Source organism: Typopeltis vanoorti, chromosome 22, assembly GCF_054136105.1.
Source record: "Typopeltis vanoorti isolate ZY-2024b chromosome 22, IOZ_Tvanoo_1.0, whole genome shotgun sequence".
Lineage (NCBI taxonomy): Eukaryota > Metazoa > Arthropoda > Arachnida > Uropygi > Thelyphonidae > Typopeltis > Typopeltis vanoorti.
In genome coordinates, this window is record NC_143570.1 from 18,619,715 (window position 1) to 18,638,343 (window position 18,629).

An 18,629-nucleotide genomic window follows, 5' to 3' on the forward strand; every position below is an offset into this window, starting at 1 on the left:
TTATCTGGTTTCTTTCGACTAAAGGTGAGTTAGCCAGTCTCATACAAAGGTAGGGTTTTTTTTCACCTGGGAACTTGTGTTTTTAGTCTAATTTTTTTATCTATTTAAAACAGTCATAAAATTGTGATAGACTATCATTGCCCCAGGTGTGTCTGGAGGCATAGGGCCAACCACCTTTTCCTCGAAATGGTCATGGTTGTGATGTCCACAACTAAAAGAACCTCAATGGTTTGTGAAAAGCTTAAGACAAGACAAGCAAAATAATAAGAAGTTACGTAATACTGTAATATGTTTAAATAGATTAAAACAGATAAAAGCATAAACAGTTAAAAATATACAGATGGTTTTACAGCTAATATTTTCTCTGCTATATCATTAGCATTATCAGAACTAACACAGTGACCACAAAAACCATTGACAAACATTCTGATCAAGTCAGATAAACAATTATGCTGAAAATGCAAAATGGTTCCTCTCTTTCTCTCAACAGAGAAAAAAAAAAATTATCACATTCATTTTAAACTATGTTAATACTTAACACTTGGGAACAGTTTAATTTAAATATTCCCATAATCTGGAAAGTCATTCTTACCTGAGTAATTTTTTATCTATTTAAAATAGTCATAAATTCTGATAGATTATCATTGCGAAATTTTAACAGACATCGCTTATCTTGAAATATACAGCTGATTGCTATACATATTTAATTTCTGCTGGTTAATTTAAGTTCTCATTCAAAATGAAGGCGAGATAATCTTGAAAACAAGGCTGAAATTTTAATAAGACTTATTTTGAGGATAAGGTGAAAGAATTAGAATGCATAATTTAACAGAATTAATATTAATAGTAAATGAAAAACTTTCATACAAAGGAATAAGAAGAAATATACGTAAACAAAAGAAAAATAGCTGAAAGCATAGTACAGAAAGCTCACCAAGATTCTTGGAACAGATTTATTAATAAAATAGAAGAAGACCTACATGGAAGACAAAACGTGGCCTACAAAATATTAAGGAAATTAAACGGTGAAGAAAGAGATATAGCACAAATCAACGTAATACAAGAGAAACAATGGATTGAACATTATAAGAATTTATCAGTACTGATATAGTACCAGTTTCAAGAAATATTCAAGTCAGTTCTTTACATTATATAGATATTCTTTTAAATAATTTAATAACTACTATAACAAATTTTGCTATGAAAAGACCCAGGAGCATGAAAACATCAACTGCATTCTCAGTGGAGAACCTATAAAACATACAAGCATTTTACATATTTATTATTTTAGGTTACCTTGTTTAGTGAAGATGACAAATTAAATATGGAAATTGATAATAGAAGGACAGCTATTCTGCAGAAGAAGTTGAATAATTCATATGGAATAAGAGGGGAAGATTAGCCCAAATACTAGTGTATACTGTTCAATGAAGAAATCAGTACTGATATAGAACCAATTAGATTAGAAGGACTAAAAGAAGCAATAAAAGGGATCAAAAAATAGAAAATGAACCAGAGTGGATGACATAAATACAGAGCTTTGGAAATATGGTTGAGTATATTTACATCACAGATTCTTAAATTTAATAAATAACTATTGGAGGAAATGTGAGGTTCCATCAGATTGGTTAAAAGCTAAGATTATAATCTATATTTAAGAAAGGAGACAGAGATGATTTTGGAAATTACAGAGGGATCAGTATTAAATACAGGTTAGAAAATTTACAGTAAAATCCGAATAAAAGAGTTGAAAATATTGCAAACAATCTGCTCTCCTAGAAACAAATTGGTTTCAGACATGTCTATATGGAAGGTCATATATAGACACTATTTATGTGTTAAAACAGATTATTGGAAAAAAAAATATAAGAATTTCATTTAGAGACTCATCTGGCTATTATAGATTATGAGAAAGATTTTGACGAAATACACATAGAAAAATTATGGAATATAATGAAAAAGAAAAGATATCTATTACATTTGGTATGAGTTATACAAAGTTTATATAAAGACACGAAAATACAGTTACAGTTAGGTAATAAATTGACAGAAGAGATTGAATTTACTCAGGATGATGGACAGTGATGCAGCTTATCTCCAACTCTCTTCAGTATATACATTGATCAGATTATTGCTTTATTATTTATTAAAGATTAAAGAAATTTCAAAGCAGTAAAGCAATGGCCACTCTCACTCTGTTATATCAGAAACATAGACTGTTAAAAAAAAAGATCAAAGTAAAATACAAGCTGCATAAATGAGATTTTTAAGAGCAATTACGGATGCTCAAAATTGGACCATATAAAAAATGAATATCTCCAAAGAGAGCCAGATATTTACAGTGTAAACAAAAAGCTCAAGAAACATAGAGAAAGAAATGGAAAGAGCATCTATTTAGGACAGAAAGATATCGGCAACCAAAATAAGTAGATAAATATAGACCAAAGGGAAAGACCAATCCTCACCTTCATGTGGTGCACCCATTCAGGAGGTATCTGCTGGGTACTGAAAGAACAAGAATGATCTGGCGATTTAGGACATAATTGTATTCTCTATTGGCTAAAGCCAGAAATACATATGAGATATAACGTGATGAGATCTCATGCTGGTTGGGATGTTAAACAAGGACCCTGCTGAGTTTTTTTCTGGGAACCAAGGTGAACAGTTGAAAAGTCAACTCCTGGAACAGACTCAAACTCAGCATCTAGAAGAACAAGCTCAACATCAGAAGAATTGAAGTTAGGATGAAAACCATCAGTATAAGGAGTAACTAATGGAAAAGAAATCAAACTTGTTGAAGAACTGGAAAAGCATCACATGGATATAATTGACATTACTGAGACAAAGTGTTGAATTTTGAATGAATAAAATTCATTGGGAATTTATTCAATCACAATTTAACAAGTTAAACCCTGAAAGGATATGCTTGCATCCTAGTATATATTGTATATATCTTGACAAATATGGGATACAGAGATTAAGAAGAAAAATTGTGTATATTTCAGCGTAAAAGAATTTCTACTAGATTGTATATTTGATAGTGAAGTTTGGTAAATTTTATATTACTTGTTGGGATTGATACACAGTGAATTGCTGTATAAATTGCATGTAACAAAGTGAGAAAGCAAGGTCATAGTACAAGGGCAAACCATCGGATTAAGAAGTTGCTCCAAGCGGTATCGTGCACATACGGCACATGGAGATTTAAGCTATTCGGAGAAGACTCTAGGAAGCGAGACCCATGTGTACAAATAAAGAACGTGATGGGTAAACAACTTATACCGGTAGGGGATTAGTATAAAAAGTGTTAGGGACCCCCCCCCCCCCCCCCCAAGAGGCTTTTTTGTGGTTTTCTCTTCTCGATCATCTGGACGTGTAGTTGGTTGGGAGTTCTGCTCTCACTCCCGTGTAGTAGCAGTTGGAGATGCAGCATACTAGTTAAAAAGGTTGCCGGTCTCAAGCCCTATGTTGAAAGGATAGACGTTTTACACATATAGTAGGCAAATCATGGGAAGGCTCAGCGACTCAGTAGCGTGCTACGTGAATGCAGAATCACCGTTCGCCAGGAATGTTCTTGACATAGGCTCAATATACTAGCAACGTGTGGACTAACCAACGATTGCAGGAATCCCAGCCATAAAACCAACGGAAAGGAAATAGTTTGGAGAAAAAGAATCAAGAATCGAAGGGACAAGTATAAAGGATCATCGAGTACAGTATTATTATTATTATTATTATTATTATTATTATTATTATTATTATTACGGGTATCTCCATGGAGTCAGTAGACTCATCGCGGGAGACCCAAACTAGCAAAACAATATCTGTCATATCTCTTCTTGAATTCATTTACAGACGAAGAGCTCACAACTAAGTCAGGCAATGAATTCCACTCATTCACCACCCTCCAGGCAAAAAACCTTGTTCTGACACCTTTGTTAACCACACTCTTCTTTAATTTCCAGAGATGACCTCTTGTTCTTCCATCACTATCACACAGCTGAAACATTTCCCCTTAATCAATCCTATAAAAACCTTTTAGTAATTTGAATGTTTCTATCATATCCCCTCTTCTTCGCCTATCAACCAATCTCTGCAATCCACAAGCTCTCAATCTATCAATGTAGGGAGCATTTTTTATATCACTCACCAACTTGGTCACTCTTCTCTGAACCCTCTCCACAGCCTCCTCATCTCCAAGGAATCCAGGTGACCAGACCTGAGCACAGTAATCCAAATGTGGAAGTATCAATGCTTTATAAAGGGGAATAATAACCTCTTTATCTCTGGATGTCAGTGTGTTCCTCAACAACCAAGTAATCCTATGTGCAATCTTGGACACCTTAGCAATGTGTCCTCTGAACTTCATCTCCCTATCTACCAATACCCCTAAGTCCCTAGCCTCATCAATCTCTTGGAGTACCTTTCCATCGATGTAGTACACAGCTGGTAATCTTTTAATCCCAAAATGCATTACTTTACACTTTTCCACATTGAACTGACATCCATTTTCTTTTGCCCATTTTACCAGCTTATTTAAATCCTCTTGCAAACTTTCAACATCAGCTTGATTTTTTATTGCACTACACAACTTTGCATCATCAGCAAACAACTGAATATCTCCCTTTAAGCCGTTTCCTATATCATTTATATACAAATTAAACAACATTGGCCCAAGCACAGAGCCCTGAGGCACACCACTGGTCACCTGCCTCATTCTGGACTCGGCTCCTCCATACACCACCTTATGGTATCTCTCCCTGAGCCATTCTCCTATCCATATCACCAATTTAATATCCATTCCCATCTGCTCCAATTTGCGTAACAGTGTTCTATGGGGTATCCTGTCAAAAGCCTTAGCAAAATCCAGAAGTACCACTGTGTAGCCAGTTCCTTTGTCCAACTCAGATGTTATTCTATTATGAATAGTTAATAGATTGCTAAGGCAGGATCTACCTTTAACAAAACCATGTTGGCCTCTATAGAGTATCATATCCTGATCCACCCATTCTTGAATTTTGTCTTTAACCAACTTTTCCAATACTTTTACCACTACTCCTGAGATGGTGATTGGTCTGTAATTCAATACTGCAGTTTTAGAGCCACCCTTATGCAAAGGAACCACTTTGCCTAACTTCCACTCCCTAGGGACCATACCAGAGTTCAAACTTAAGTTAAATATCCAGGTAAGAGTTGTTGACAATTCATTTGCACATTCACGCAACACCCGAGCTGATATTCCATCTAAGCCTACCGCAGTGTTTGCATTTAAGTTTTGCAATATATTTAACACCTCTGATTCTTTAGCTTCAATTCTCACATTAGGTATTGCTGTAGGTATAGAGATATCCTCACTTGGGTGATAGACTTTTGAAAAGTGATCACTCAGTAACTCGACTATTACATCTGATTTTGTCACCTCAATACCATCAGCACCCACTAAGGTTATCCTTCCGAAGTCATTCTTCCTCTTACCTGCCACATAGCGGAAGAACTCTTTGGGATTACCCTTGATCTCTTTGGCTAAGGTCTTCTCATAATCTGATTTAGCTTTTCTTACTATGCTGGTAACCTTCCTAGCTTGAGCCTTGTACTGCTCATGGGTGTCCTGATCGCCTTTCTCCTTGTAAATTCTCCATAACATTTTCTTTTTTTGCAGTTCAAGCTTGATACTACTGCTCATCCATCTAATGCCTGCCTTGTTTGACCTCCTAACCATGGGGACACAATCTGATATTGCTTTCCTCAGATACCCGCTGATTTTATCCCAAGCACTGCTAACATCTTTCCCTTGCAATATGTTCTGCCATGGGATGGCTGCAAGCTCACTCCGAAGCTTGTTATAATTGCCTAACCTGTAGTTCCGTACATACCCCTTCTTAATAGAAAAATCCACAGATTTTGCAACCTCCCAAGTCAATACCACATGATCGCTTTCACCAACTGGAGGTAACGAGGACACCTTACTTATGCATATAACCTCTGAACCAATAACCAGGTCCAACACTCTCACACCACGTGTCCCTTCAGTTACGTGCTGTTTCAAGTAATTATCTCGTAGAAGATGTATGAATTCCATTTCCTTTTTGCTACGTGATATTTCCTCCTTCCAATTGATATCACCGTAATTAAAATCCCCCATAATAATCACCAAGCCTTCACTCATTGCACTAAGTTGCTGATGCATGAATTCAGTATCTCCCCCCGTACTCCCTGGCCTATAGCAGCATCCAACTGTATATTTGGTTGCATTGGTCACTATTTCGCACCAGACTGCCTCAAATGAACTCTCATTCACATGTCTATCATCATGATATACTACTTTCTTTGGCTGCAACACATCAGCTATCATCAACAGTACTCCTCCTCCTGTTCTATCTTCTCTATCCTCCCTGAAAATACTGTACCCATCACATTCAATTCCAGTGACCACATCTTCTGCTGACAGCCAAGTTTCACTAATGCCTACAACTTTTGGTGAGATTTCACTGACTAATGCCAAAAATTCTTCTCTCTTATTTCGAATGCTTCTAGCATTGGTATACAAAAATTGCAGATTCCCTCTAGATCTTGTACCGGCTTTAGAACTGATATATAAGTCACTAACTACCGTAGTCCTATGCCGATTTTTATCCCCTCTCTTCTGCAATTTATTCAGCCTATAAGGATCAATAAATACACAATCAGTGCTAAAGTTTCTCTCTCTTACACTCAACCTTTTCAATATTAGTTTCCCTGCCCAATAACTTCAACCTGTTCAGAAAACAATAACTTCTTCAATCGCTTATGTCCTTCCATGTTAAGATGCAGTCCATCTCTAGCATACAACTGCCTTTTTCCTTCAAACACACTCCAAACATCAACAAACTCCAGACCTCTTTTTCTGCACATTCTTGCAATCATATCATTCATTATCATTGCTCGTCTACTTAACTCGTAATTGTCAAAACGAGGCAGCACACACACTATTCTCCCATTGACACTTTTCCTCTTCACAATATCTAATAATGTTCTTAAATCTTTTCCTACCCGATTTATACTACCTCTCAGGTCATTCGTACCCACCATAACTATCATCTTGTCTGCTTCATGCCCTCTCTTTATTGCTAAAGCCACTCTTTCTATTGTCCCATCAGCCAAGCACTCCTCATGCATACCACTCTCCATACCCTTAATCATAGAATCACCATATATTTTACCACTCTTAACTTCATTCAAGTCCACACTCATGGACTCATTCTCTACACTATTCAGCATGACTCACCCAGCTTCATTACTCAACTCTCTATTACTTACCCCCCCACTCTCACTACATCTCATTTCTTCTAGGCCACTTGTGGTTTTATTATGTTGACTCCCAATCACTCCCATACTATTTATTACTGAATCATTCACCAAAGACTCACCCATATGTAATCCTGTTCTAGTTACTTCAGCTAAAGTAATCTCTATAGTCCTAATTTCTCTGTTTAACACATTAAACTCAGCTTTAACTTCCAGTATCTCCTTACCGATCACTTCCACTTCCTCATGAAGAAGATGAAGGTCATTTTTCATTTTCATAAACTCCCGCCGAAGTTCTTCCGCTACGGTCCCGATGTCAGCTTCCATTCCTAAACGCTCCAGCCTATCCCGACACTTCTCACATACGTCGACATTTTCGTTCTTCTCATTTTGCCAGACCGACCACAGATCCTTCACATTTTTCGGTGCATACATATAGCAGTTTCCGCAACGCATCCATTGCGAAAAATCTAACGCTGAGCCAGCCTTTCGTGTAGTAGTAGAAGTCCTGCGCGCCGCTGACGTACATTTCTTGTTGGACACCATCTTTACACGTTGATATAGTGAAACAAATGGCAGTGAAAACACAATATGTACAACACAGTTCTAAACAATAATACCACTGAAGGACACTTGTTTCTAACCGATGCACAATTGCAGCACAATTTGTGACAAAAAGCCACACTATATTTAACTTTAAAAACACGTTTTCTAGACTAGCTAAACTCGACCGCCACATTTACCAAGGACACTCTTGTAACCCTTTGTAACCCTTTTTGTCAATTTCTCTTTTGTAACCCTTTTTGTCAATTTCTGTGTGTGAGGAAGAGAAATTAACTGTAATTTAAGAATTAAGGACTCTGATTAGAATAAGACATGACTATAGTACTTTGATAACAGTTAGACAAAAAGAAAAGGAATGTTCTTTACATGTGCTGATTGATAATTATGTCTTAATGGGTATTGAAGTGCCTTTATTTGAGTAATTTAGTCAAAGTCTGAAGTTTCAATTTTGTTTTATGATCTAAGAATTCTAGATTATGATTCTTTTAGAGAAGTGTTTCTATGATATTCATATTTGTTTAAAATGTATGTAAGTTATTTTGTTTAACATTCTGATAGTAATGATTGATTATTCTTTGCAATGTATGACAACAAATATGTTAAATAAACCTTTTGCTATTTTTAATTTGCTTGCCTGTGCCTAAGAATCCGATGCACCACTCATAAATTATTTAAATCTAAGCGGGAGGGAATAAACGCTAGTTAAGGTCACGACTGCAAACAAAGGTCAATAGTGGGTACATCTGCAAGTTCACTTCTTGATTAAGAAATTCTTTTCTTAATCTAAGGGTTCTGGGTCGTGCAGCAATAAAAAAAACAAATTTTCCCAGAACTTCAAGAGAGGCAAATTTCAGAGGCTTTGTCACCTAGGAATTGGCTCATCCCTGAGGCAATTCCTTTGTGTTCTCAATAGTACCACATGACATCCAAGGAGAGGTATAATATATAACATATAATATATAATGATTAGTATAGGACATAACAAAAGAACACAAAAAGAGATCTTACTAATATTAATTAACTATACGTTTATCATTTAATTATAAGTGAGATCTTACTAAATAATAACTCTAGGATGTTATTTATATTCGGACAGTAATAATGAAATATAGGTAGTAGAGTAGCAGTCAACACCAAACATGAAGCTAAACTTCTAAATTGGAAGGCAGTTTCAAGTAAAATTATGTGAACGAACTTCAAAATAGGAAAATGGACAGTAAAACTTATTTGTGCCATTCCATAGAAGATTCTCCTAAGGAAAAAGTGAAGGAATTTTTTGAATTATTAGAGCAGGCAGCTGACATAAACAAGTTGGAAAAGATGGTCCTTGTTGGAGAACTAAGCAACAGAGTAGGAAATGAATCCCACCAGGCATCTAGAAATGTGTTGAGAAAATTTGGAGAAAAAAGCAAGGCTAATAGCAATTCCTGTGAAATCTAATCTGGGTGGATATGTTGTGTTATTTGTTTTCAGGCATATTTTCATATCAGCAATGGTAAGTATCTGCTAGATTTCTGCTCAAGACATGGACTAATCATTACTAACACCATGTTCCAACATAAAGATGTGCACAAATTCATATGGAGAGAAGACACAAGAAATAAGAAAAACCTCATTGTCGACATCATTATTGATAGTGAAGTATCACTATCAATAACTGATTATAGAATTAACAGATCTCAGGATCTGTTAATTCTATAATCCGTTATATATCTTTTCGGCATTTTATTTATCAGTGTTGAGCTACAACCCAATCAATGATAGCATAATTTCTTTAAGGATTGATTGTAATCCAACACCAATCACACTCTTGTTTTTTGGCTCTATCCCAGAGTTCTGGAGTCATTTCCTCAGTGTAATTCCCTAGTTCTAGGAACTTATTTTCCACTTTAATGCTCTATGTCAGTAATTCCTGTGAAATCTAATCTGGGTGGATATGTTGTGTTATTTGTTTTCAGACATATTTTCATATCGGCAGTGAGGAGTTGCTGATCAGTGCCACAATCAGCTTGAAAAATGCTAATTGCTTTAACATTTTTCATTATAGACCTCCATCTTTTGTTAATAAGGATATAATCAATTTGTTTTTTTGTTCTGTCTCCAGGTATAGTCTGTTTATGCTGCTTAAAGAAGGTGTTAGTAACCATAAGTTCTCTTTCTATACAAAAGTCAATCAGTCTTTCACCTCTTCCTTTTGGGTGTCCAGTCCATGAGATTTCAGGACTGTCTTGTTGTGGTCTTCCATTCTTTTTCCAACTTTTGCATTAAAATCATCCTTAATGATCAAAATTTCTCTTTTCAGTATTGCATATATTGCTAAATTCAGATCCCAGTAGAAGAGGTCAATGGTTTCTTCGTCTGCATCATTTGTGGGGACATAAATTTGTAAGAGTGCAATTGATATTGGATTACATTTAATCCTTAAAGCAATTATGCTGTCGTTGATAGGGTTGTAGCTCAGCACTGATTTGCACATACATTTTTTGATGATTATTGTTCCAGGAGGAACAATAGAAAGGGTGGCTATGGCAATTAAGAGTGGTGAAAGGGTGGATGAGATGATTGTAATGGTAGGAACGAATGACTTGATGGTAATGTAAGTCGGGCAGCGAGAGATATGAGGTTTTTGCTTGAGACTGTACGGAAGAAGACAGAGAGAGGAAAAATAGTGTGTGTGTGTTGTCTAGGTATGATAATGATGAGCTGAGCAGAAGAGCAGTGACATTGAATGGCATAATAGCAAGAATGTGTGACAAGAGAGGACTGGTATATGTGGATCCTTGGAGTGCATTTGAGGAAAAAGAGGAATTGTATGCGAGAGACCGTTTACATTTGAATGAGGAAGGACGTAGGCATCTGGAGAGATTTCTGTTCTGAACGAGTCAGTGTGTCCCAGGGAGGATGATAGCAGGGGTGGCCTCTTGTGGGAATGGATACTTGGGAGAAGGGAGACGATGTCAGGTAACACTGAGCCCAGTGGAGTCTAGAAGGGCTAATGCTGGGTATAGAAATAATGGCATTTATATGCTTTATACTAATGCCAGGAGTATCCGGAATAAGGGAGAGGAATTGGTGGCGCAGATAGCATCAGCCTGGCCAAAAATTATTGGGATCACTGAGACGTGGTTGACAGAAGGGGATATAATAACAAGAATAGAAGTCGCTGGGTATAGCATTTTTCGTCAGGATAGGAGGGGAAAGCGTGGTGGTGGGGTACTGCTTATGACCTATGTCCTCTAAGAGTGGAGGCTTTGGAAGGAAGTGAGACATGATTTTGAGAGCATATGGTGTGAGGTAGAGGTAGGCAAGACAGGATATTTAGTGGGGTGTTGCTACAGACCCAGGAGCATGGAGAATGGGGATCAGGAGATGTTTAGACAGCTAAGTTTGGCAAGTGCAAGAAGAATGATTGTTATGGGAGATTTTAACTACAGTAGTATAAATTGGAGAGAGGAAGATGCATATAGCAATAGTGGAATGGAATTTCTAGAATTCTTCAGGGACAAATGTCTTAGCCAACATGTAACAGAGGGAACAAGAGGTTCAAGAGTTTTAGATTTGGTTATAGCATCAGAAGAGTTGATAATAACTGAGATGACATCTCTCCCACCAGTTGGAGAGAGTGATCATATGGTTTTGACTTGGAAAATGAATAGACATGCAGGAGTGTCAAAGAGACAGGAACTTATGTGGAATTATAATGCAGGTGATTATAATAGTCTTAGACGTCAACTTCGGGAAGTTTCATGGAGGGAGGAATTGGAAGGCCGGGATGTCGTTAGTGCGTGGGAAATTGTGAAAGAATATTTGTTAGCAACAATGGTAAGTTGTATACCACGAGTGAAGAAGAGGACACAATTTGGAGTAAAGTGGATGACAAACGATATTAAACAGGAATTGGATGTGAAAAAGAGGCTATGGAAGAGATATAAGGAGACAGGTGAAGAGAGGATGCGTGAAGAATATAAGACACAGGCCAGAAGAGTGACTAGTGTGGTAAGGAAAGCAAAACTGGAATATGAGAGGAGATTTGCCCTAAGATCCAAAGAAAATCCTAGGGAATTTTTTAGCTATGTGGCCAGTAGGAGGAGAAATGACTGTGGAAGAATGATATTCTGGGATAAAAATGGGAATAGAGTGACTGATGCAGAGGACATAGTGGAATTGTTCAATGACCACTTTATTGGAGTATTTCATCCTGGAGGTGTCAGTTTTAATGCTAGAGGGATAGGGCAGGGTCAAGGTTTAGAGGTACAGGAGGAGAGTGTGTTTCAGATACTGAGAACTCTGGATGTCAATAAAGCTTTTGGACTGGATGGTATTTCACCACGAGTTTTGATAGAATGTGCTAGGGAACTGACAGTGCCTTTAACCTGGCTTTTCAATGAAAGTCTGGCTTCGGCAATGGTGCCCAGGGAATGGAAGGAAGGTAAGATAGTGCCATTGCATAAGGGTGGTAACAGACTGGAAGTGTCTAATTATAGACCAGTCTGTGTGTCATCAGTAGTTGTTAAGATCTTGGAGAAAGTAGTGAGGGACCGTATACAGCACTGGGCAGATGAGGGTAATGTTATCTGTGAGAGTCAACATGGATTTGTGAAAGGGCACTCTTGTTTTAGCAATATGCTAGCCTTTTATAATAAAGTTACAAGAACATTAGATGAGGGAAAGGCATATACTGCAATTTTCTTAGACTTAGCAAAGGCATTTGACAGGGTTCCACATGATAAGCTGATATTTAAGTTGCAACACATGAGTCTGGATGTCAGATTGGTCAACTGGATTCAGGATTGGCTGTCTGATAGGTATCAGAGAGTTGTGTATGGTGGAGCAGTTTCAAGGAGACAGAATGTTACAAGTGGGGTCCCACAGGGCTCAGTACTAGGACCTGTATTGTTTAACTTTTATATCAGTGACATTGCCAGTGGATTGCAAGGGGATATTCAGTTGTTTGCAGATGATGCGAAGCTGGGTAATAGTGCAGATGTGGTAGCCCTGCAAGAGGATTTGAATAAGCTAGATAGATGGGTAAATGAATGGGGATGTCAGTTTAATGCAGCAAAATGTAAGGTCTTGAGGTTTGGGAAACATCGATGGGATGCTGCATACTCTATGGGAGGAGTTATACTGGAGGAAGTTGGGGAGACAAGAGATCTGGGGTTGATGATTGATAGAAACCTGAAGTTTAGGGGACACATTGCAAAGGTGGTGAAGGTAACACAGAGGATTGCTGCAATTATGAGGACACTGACATGCAGAGATAAGAGGGTTATCATTCCGTTGTATAAGTCTCTGATCAGACCATACTTGGATTATTGTTCTCAGATTTGGTCCCCAGGATTTGAAGGGGATAAATTAACTGTGGAAAAGTTACAAAGACGGATGACAAAGATGGTCTCAGGACTGTACAAGGATAGTTATGAGAATCGGCTGAGGGAATGTGGACTGCAGAGTTTGGCGGATAGAAGAAGGAGAGGTGATATGATTGAGACTTTTAAACTGTTGAGAGGTGGTTACAGGGTTGACACTGGGGAGTTCTTTCACTTGGTTGAACAGCAGGAAGGAGTGATGACATGAGGCCATCCCTGGAAGTTACGAAAGGAAACTGTGAGCAAGAGGGTGAGGAATAGGTTTCTTTGCATGGAGGGTGGTTGAGCAGTGGAATGCATTGCCTGATAGAGTGGTGATGGCGAGAACAGTCAATGAGTTTAAGGAGTGGTATGATAGACTGTGTGTTTCTTGGGGGGAACCTCCCCTCGATGAGTCTTGACAGACTTTATGTTCTTAGGAAGGACCTCCCACGATGAGTCTTTTGACTCCATGGAGGCCTGAATAATAATAATAATAATAATAATTATTATTATTGCTACTCCATTTCTGCATATAGAATGTGAAGTAAAGTGTCTCTTTTTTACTCTTGAGAGACACTTGTGACATTATAAATAGGAATTATAGACACGTTAACACAAGAATATTTTAATATTTGCGAAACATTTCAGTCTGGAACTAACAGACTATCTTCAGTGGCTACATAGGAACAGTTTTTAACAAGGTGCAATACCAACAATTGATCATTCAAAAGTAGAATGAGCTGCATGATGTTACATTGCTAAGCATTAAAGAGAGGAAAAATTTCATCAGAGTGATGACTAAATTTGTTGGTATTCCACCTTGTTAAAAACTTTTCCTATTTAGCCACTGAAGATAGTCTGTTAGTTTCAGACTGAAATATTTGGCAAATGTAATATATTCTTGTGTTAACTTGTCTATAATTCCTAAAGTGTCTCTTGTTTTTCTAATGTGTTTCTGCGATTCCTATTATATCGATGTTTTGTCTTTTCATTTCATCCTGCACTATGTCCAGTTTGCTTTTATGTAATAATCCTTGTACATTCCAAGTATCAATACATGTAATTTTCCTTAATTGGTGCTTTTTGGTCATAGTTGGATTGTAGCTGAGAAAGGTATCGGTTTTTTGAACGTCGTGGATTTTCAGTGGGTGTCAGGATTGGGAATGCATGTTCCTTTCCCCTCTGTGCCTGGAGGTACTACCTTGGTTTGCCAGACTCGTAGCTGCCCCACTTTTGTCATCATTCTTCATTGTAGCTATGGTTATCATGGTAGTATCTCAAACTCACAGTCCTACCATTTAGTTTGTAGCCATTTAGTTTGTAGCCTCCACTTCTCATCAACAATCTATCCAGCTTCATGCTACTATTCTCACTCAAATGCTGACCATCTGTATCAAACAGCTCTTTTTATGTCTTTGGATTTATCCCATGCATCAACAAACTCAGATCTCTTTCTGCATATTTCACATATTCCAGCTATCATAACATTTGTAATCATTGCTCTTCTCCTCATCCCTACTATCAAAGCTTGACAACACACTGCCTATTCTCCCTTTCACATTCATTTGTTCACTATCTCTAGCGACACTTGTAAATCATGTGCTACTTCATTCATACTTTCTCATGAGTCATTTGTTCCAACTAGCACAATCAACTCCTATACATCCTCTCCTCTCCACAGCCTTGGTCACGCTCCCTATTGCTGCTCCTCTCAGGCATATTTTGATTTTCACATTGTCTGCTATAGAGTGCTCATGTAGCACTGTTTTACTTTCCACCATTTCACTGCAGTCATTCATCTCTGACTCATCTGCCACTGGCATCTTCCTTCTTACACCTCCAACTACCAATTTCTTCTCTGAATATCTTATCTCACTCTGCACATGCCTCTATTTCATTCCTCAACCTTACCAATTCTTTTCTTATATCCTCACTTCTGTTCATTTCTTTCATGCTATGTTCTTTACCATTCCTCCTTCACTCTTCTAGCATTTCACCATCTTTCCCATCTTCCTCTGTCTTACTGCACTCTGTAGTGTCATTTACTGCATACTACATTCACTGACTTTCACTACATTCTTATTGCTGATGTCGTTCATGCTACCATCATTGTTTCTTTCAGCAAATTGCTTGTTTGCTTTTTCATAACTCTCTTACTGTTCATTCGCTGCAGTTTTCCAGTATCTCTCTCTCTTTGCTATAAGATGAACACTCACTTTTCTCATCTCCTTTTCACTACTATCACACTCAATCACCAATATGTTACTGCTCATCAGCTCCTTATTTAAATCACGCTTCATGCATGTCCTCCTTCCATCCGCCTTAAAAATCCACACTTTATTAACATAATGTAATAAATACTCAGACTTCACAAAGCCACCACATCTTCTTTTTGATGCTATTTCATATACTTCAATCTAAGTTTAATGATTTTATAAACAAATAAGCCCACACACTGTAAATACTACAATTAATTAGCCAAAAAAATACATCAAAATATGCATGTGGAAAGCAGCTGGAGAAGATGATATTCGACTAGAAATGCTCCTCCGATATGTAAGTATAAAACTTTAGTAGTAAATATCTGGTAATTCAGAAGACCTGGTCAGTGGGTCGAATTCCAGATGAATTATTATTATTATTATTTTATTTTATAAAAAAATAAAATAATAATAATAATAAAACAATGTGAAAATTACAGAGGAATTTCCATACTAAGTGTTCCTGGTAAGATTTATGCAAGTATTCTTTGAGAAATAGCTTAGAAAATTGTGGAAAGAAGCCTGGGGAAGAACAAACCGGATTCAGGTCAAATAGACATTTTCTAAGGATTTGAATTTAAGTTTTTAGATCTGGAAAGGGTGCATACAAGTGCCAAGAGAAAAGCTATTCAAAATGCTATATGATGATGTAAATGGAACATTATATCATGTTATACTTTGTCTATATTTGAGTTTTAAGTCAACAGTTAGATCTGAAGGGTGCACAGGAAGATGCTTCGATGTTAAATCAGGTGTGATATACCACTGTCACTCATCTATATATTGATCACATTATGAAGGAAAATAATGTTAAACCTTATGTCAAAATTACTTTCCTTCATAATATGATCCATATAGATGAGTAACAGTGGTTAGTGACTACTGTTACCCATCTATACGGATCACATATATGAGTAACCACTGTTACTCATCTATAGCACTATCCATATAGGTTAGTAACAGTGTCTTCAGCTCTTTACTAGATGTTGTACTTCTAAACAAATCAGTACTTATCTGCAGGATTCAGTGTCGTGACTAAACAGAATAACTGTTGTAATAAATTTGGTATGAAAATCAGAAATAAAAAGACAAAGACAATGAAAATAGGCAATGAAAATTGAAAACCTCTACTGTATCCTGAATGGAGACCCTATAGAACAAGCAAACCATTTTAGCTATTTATGTACAATTTTTAGAAATTATAGTAATTTAAATATGGAAATACAGAACAAAATTAGCAAGTGGCATGGTCAGAAGTCGACTTAATAAATTTATATGGAAGAAGAGAGAAATTAGCCAAAACACAAAACTAGCTGTATACAGGACAGCATTCAGATAAGTTTTAACTTATGGATCTGAGAGAGCTTGGTTAGAAATAAAGCACTTGATCAAAGACTGGAGATTGACATGAGAGTTCTGAGAAAGATTGCTTGGGAAAAAATCCTTTTACCCTGCTTCACATAAAGCTGGGATTGTTGAAGCAATTTGTCAAGACTTTGTCGAAAGAAGGAGAGTGTTTAAAATACATCTGTGCAAAATTTCCGGGATTATCTATAGCAAAATTGAAAGAAGGTATTTTTATCGGTCCGGACATCAGGAAACTTATGAAGGATAAACTGTTTGAAGAAAAAAATGGCAACTGTTGAAAAAGAAGCATGGAAAGCTTTGAAAGAGGTGACCAAATTTTTAGGAAATCACAAGGACCCCAACTATAAAAGGATTGTGGAAGACATGCTACAGAAATTCAAGGATTTTGGATGCTCCATGAGCTTAAAAGTGCATTTTCTCAACTCTCATTTAGACTACTTTCCTGAGAATCTGGGAACTGTCAGTGAAGAGCAAGGAGAGCGATTCCACCAAGACATCAAGGAGATGGAAAGAAGGTATTAGGGCAGGTGGAATGTCAACGTGATGTCGGACTATTGCTGGATATTGCACAGAGATGACCCGGGAAAAGGATTGTGGAAGACTTCTTTTTGAACTTTTTCAAAGAAAAAGTTCAAAAAGAAGCTTTGAAGGAAAAATACACCACAACGAAATATAAACTATTTACTAAAGATTAATCTTTAATTACTTTAATTAAAATTTTTTTTCCCAATACTTTCATTCCAAAAATGTTTATGGAAAATTTTAAATACTGTTATTTTACTTAATATAATGCATTTCAAAACTATTTTACTGTAATATTGAATATGTAATATTGAATCCATTTTGTGAAAAATCCTTAAGTGATAGAGAAAAATGGAAGATATATTTGAAATCAGCAGTCAAAAATAAATCAGAAACAGTTAATAGTTTCCAGACAACTTTTCATGACTCGAATTTTGCAGGCCTGTGTTATTAATCTGAGTATCCCCCCCCCCCTTTACCGCCAGTTCACATTCTTTATTAAACCCTTTTTTTTTGTAGTAATTTACTTTGAATTCCAGTTTAGATATTTTCAATATTATCATTTTCTTTTAGCCACTAGTTTTTCAATTTTTTCGTTTTAATTCAGTCTCATATTTTTATTTTATCTATTTTCTTAATATTGTATTTTAATTGATTCACAGGTACTAAAAATTATTTGCTTTTTATTTTCACCCCAAGAATAGCTGCCACACTTTGCTCCTCTGTAACTCTGGATGAATTCCCTTGTCTTTTATTTAACAATCATTTAATTAAATGTATATCCATAAGGAGATTTCCATATTTATTTGTGTATGTTCTTCCTCGTAAACATAGTACTACTTATTATTAACTTTCTAAATGTGGTCAGTTAACCCATCTTTTTCCATTAATATTTGTTTCTTCACAAATGCTTTAATTTCCAATAATTTTTTATATGTTCTTTTCCAATTTTTGTATTGAAATCTCTTGATAGGATAAATACATGCTTTTGTGAATCTTTTCAAGGATTCATTCCATTTTTTTTATAAAATTCATCTTTTATTTTCTCTGCTGCAGGTGCATGTACAGTCCAACTACAGATAAGAGAACTCTCGACATTTCTGTGCATGGCAGAAGGTGAATCTATTCTGGTAATAGGATAATCAATGCATTTCATGGGATGAGTGTTTATTATTACACATCAGAAAATTAGCTTTTCTTTTATGAACATTCTAGTTTTTAAAGTGGTAACTATTTTGCTTGTATAACAGTTGGAAAATTTTACGTATAAAGCATGTGA

At 36.5% G+C, this 18,629-nt stretch overlaps 1 protein-coding gene across 1 annotated transcript in view; it reads left to right on the forward strand.

Annotated features, from left to right (window-relative positions):
* Polr3B (RNA polymerase III subunit RpIII128) overlaps nt 1-18,629 on the forward strand; it is a 494,506-nt gene that overhangs the window by 199,018 nt on the left and 276,859 nt on the right. The window lies entirely within an intron of this gene.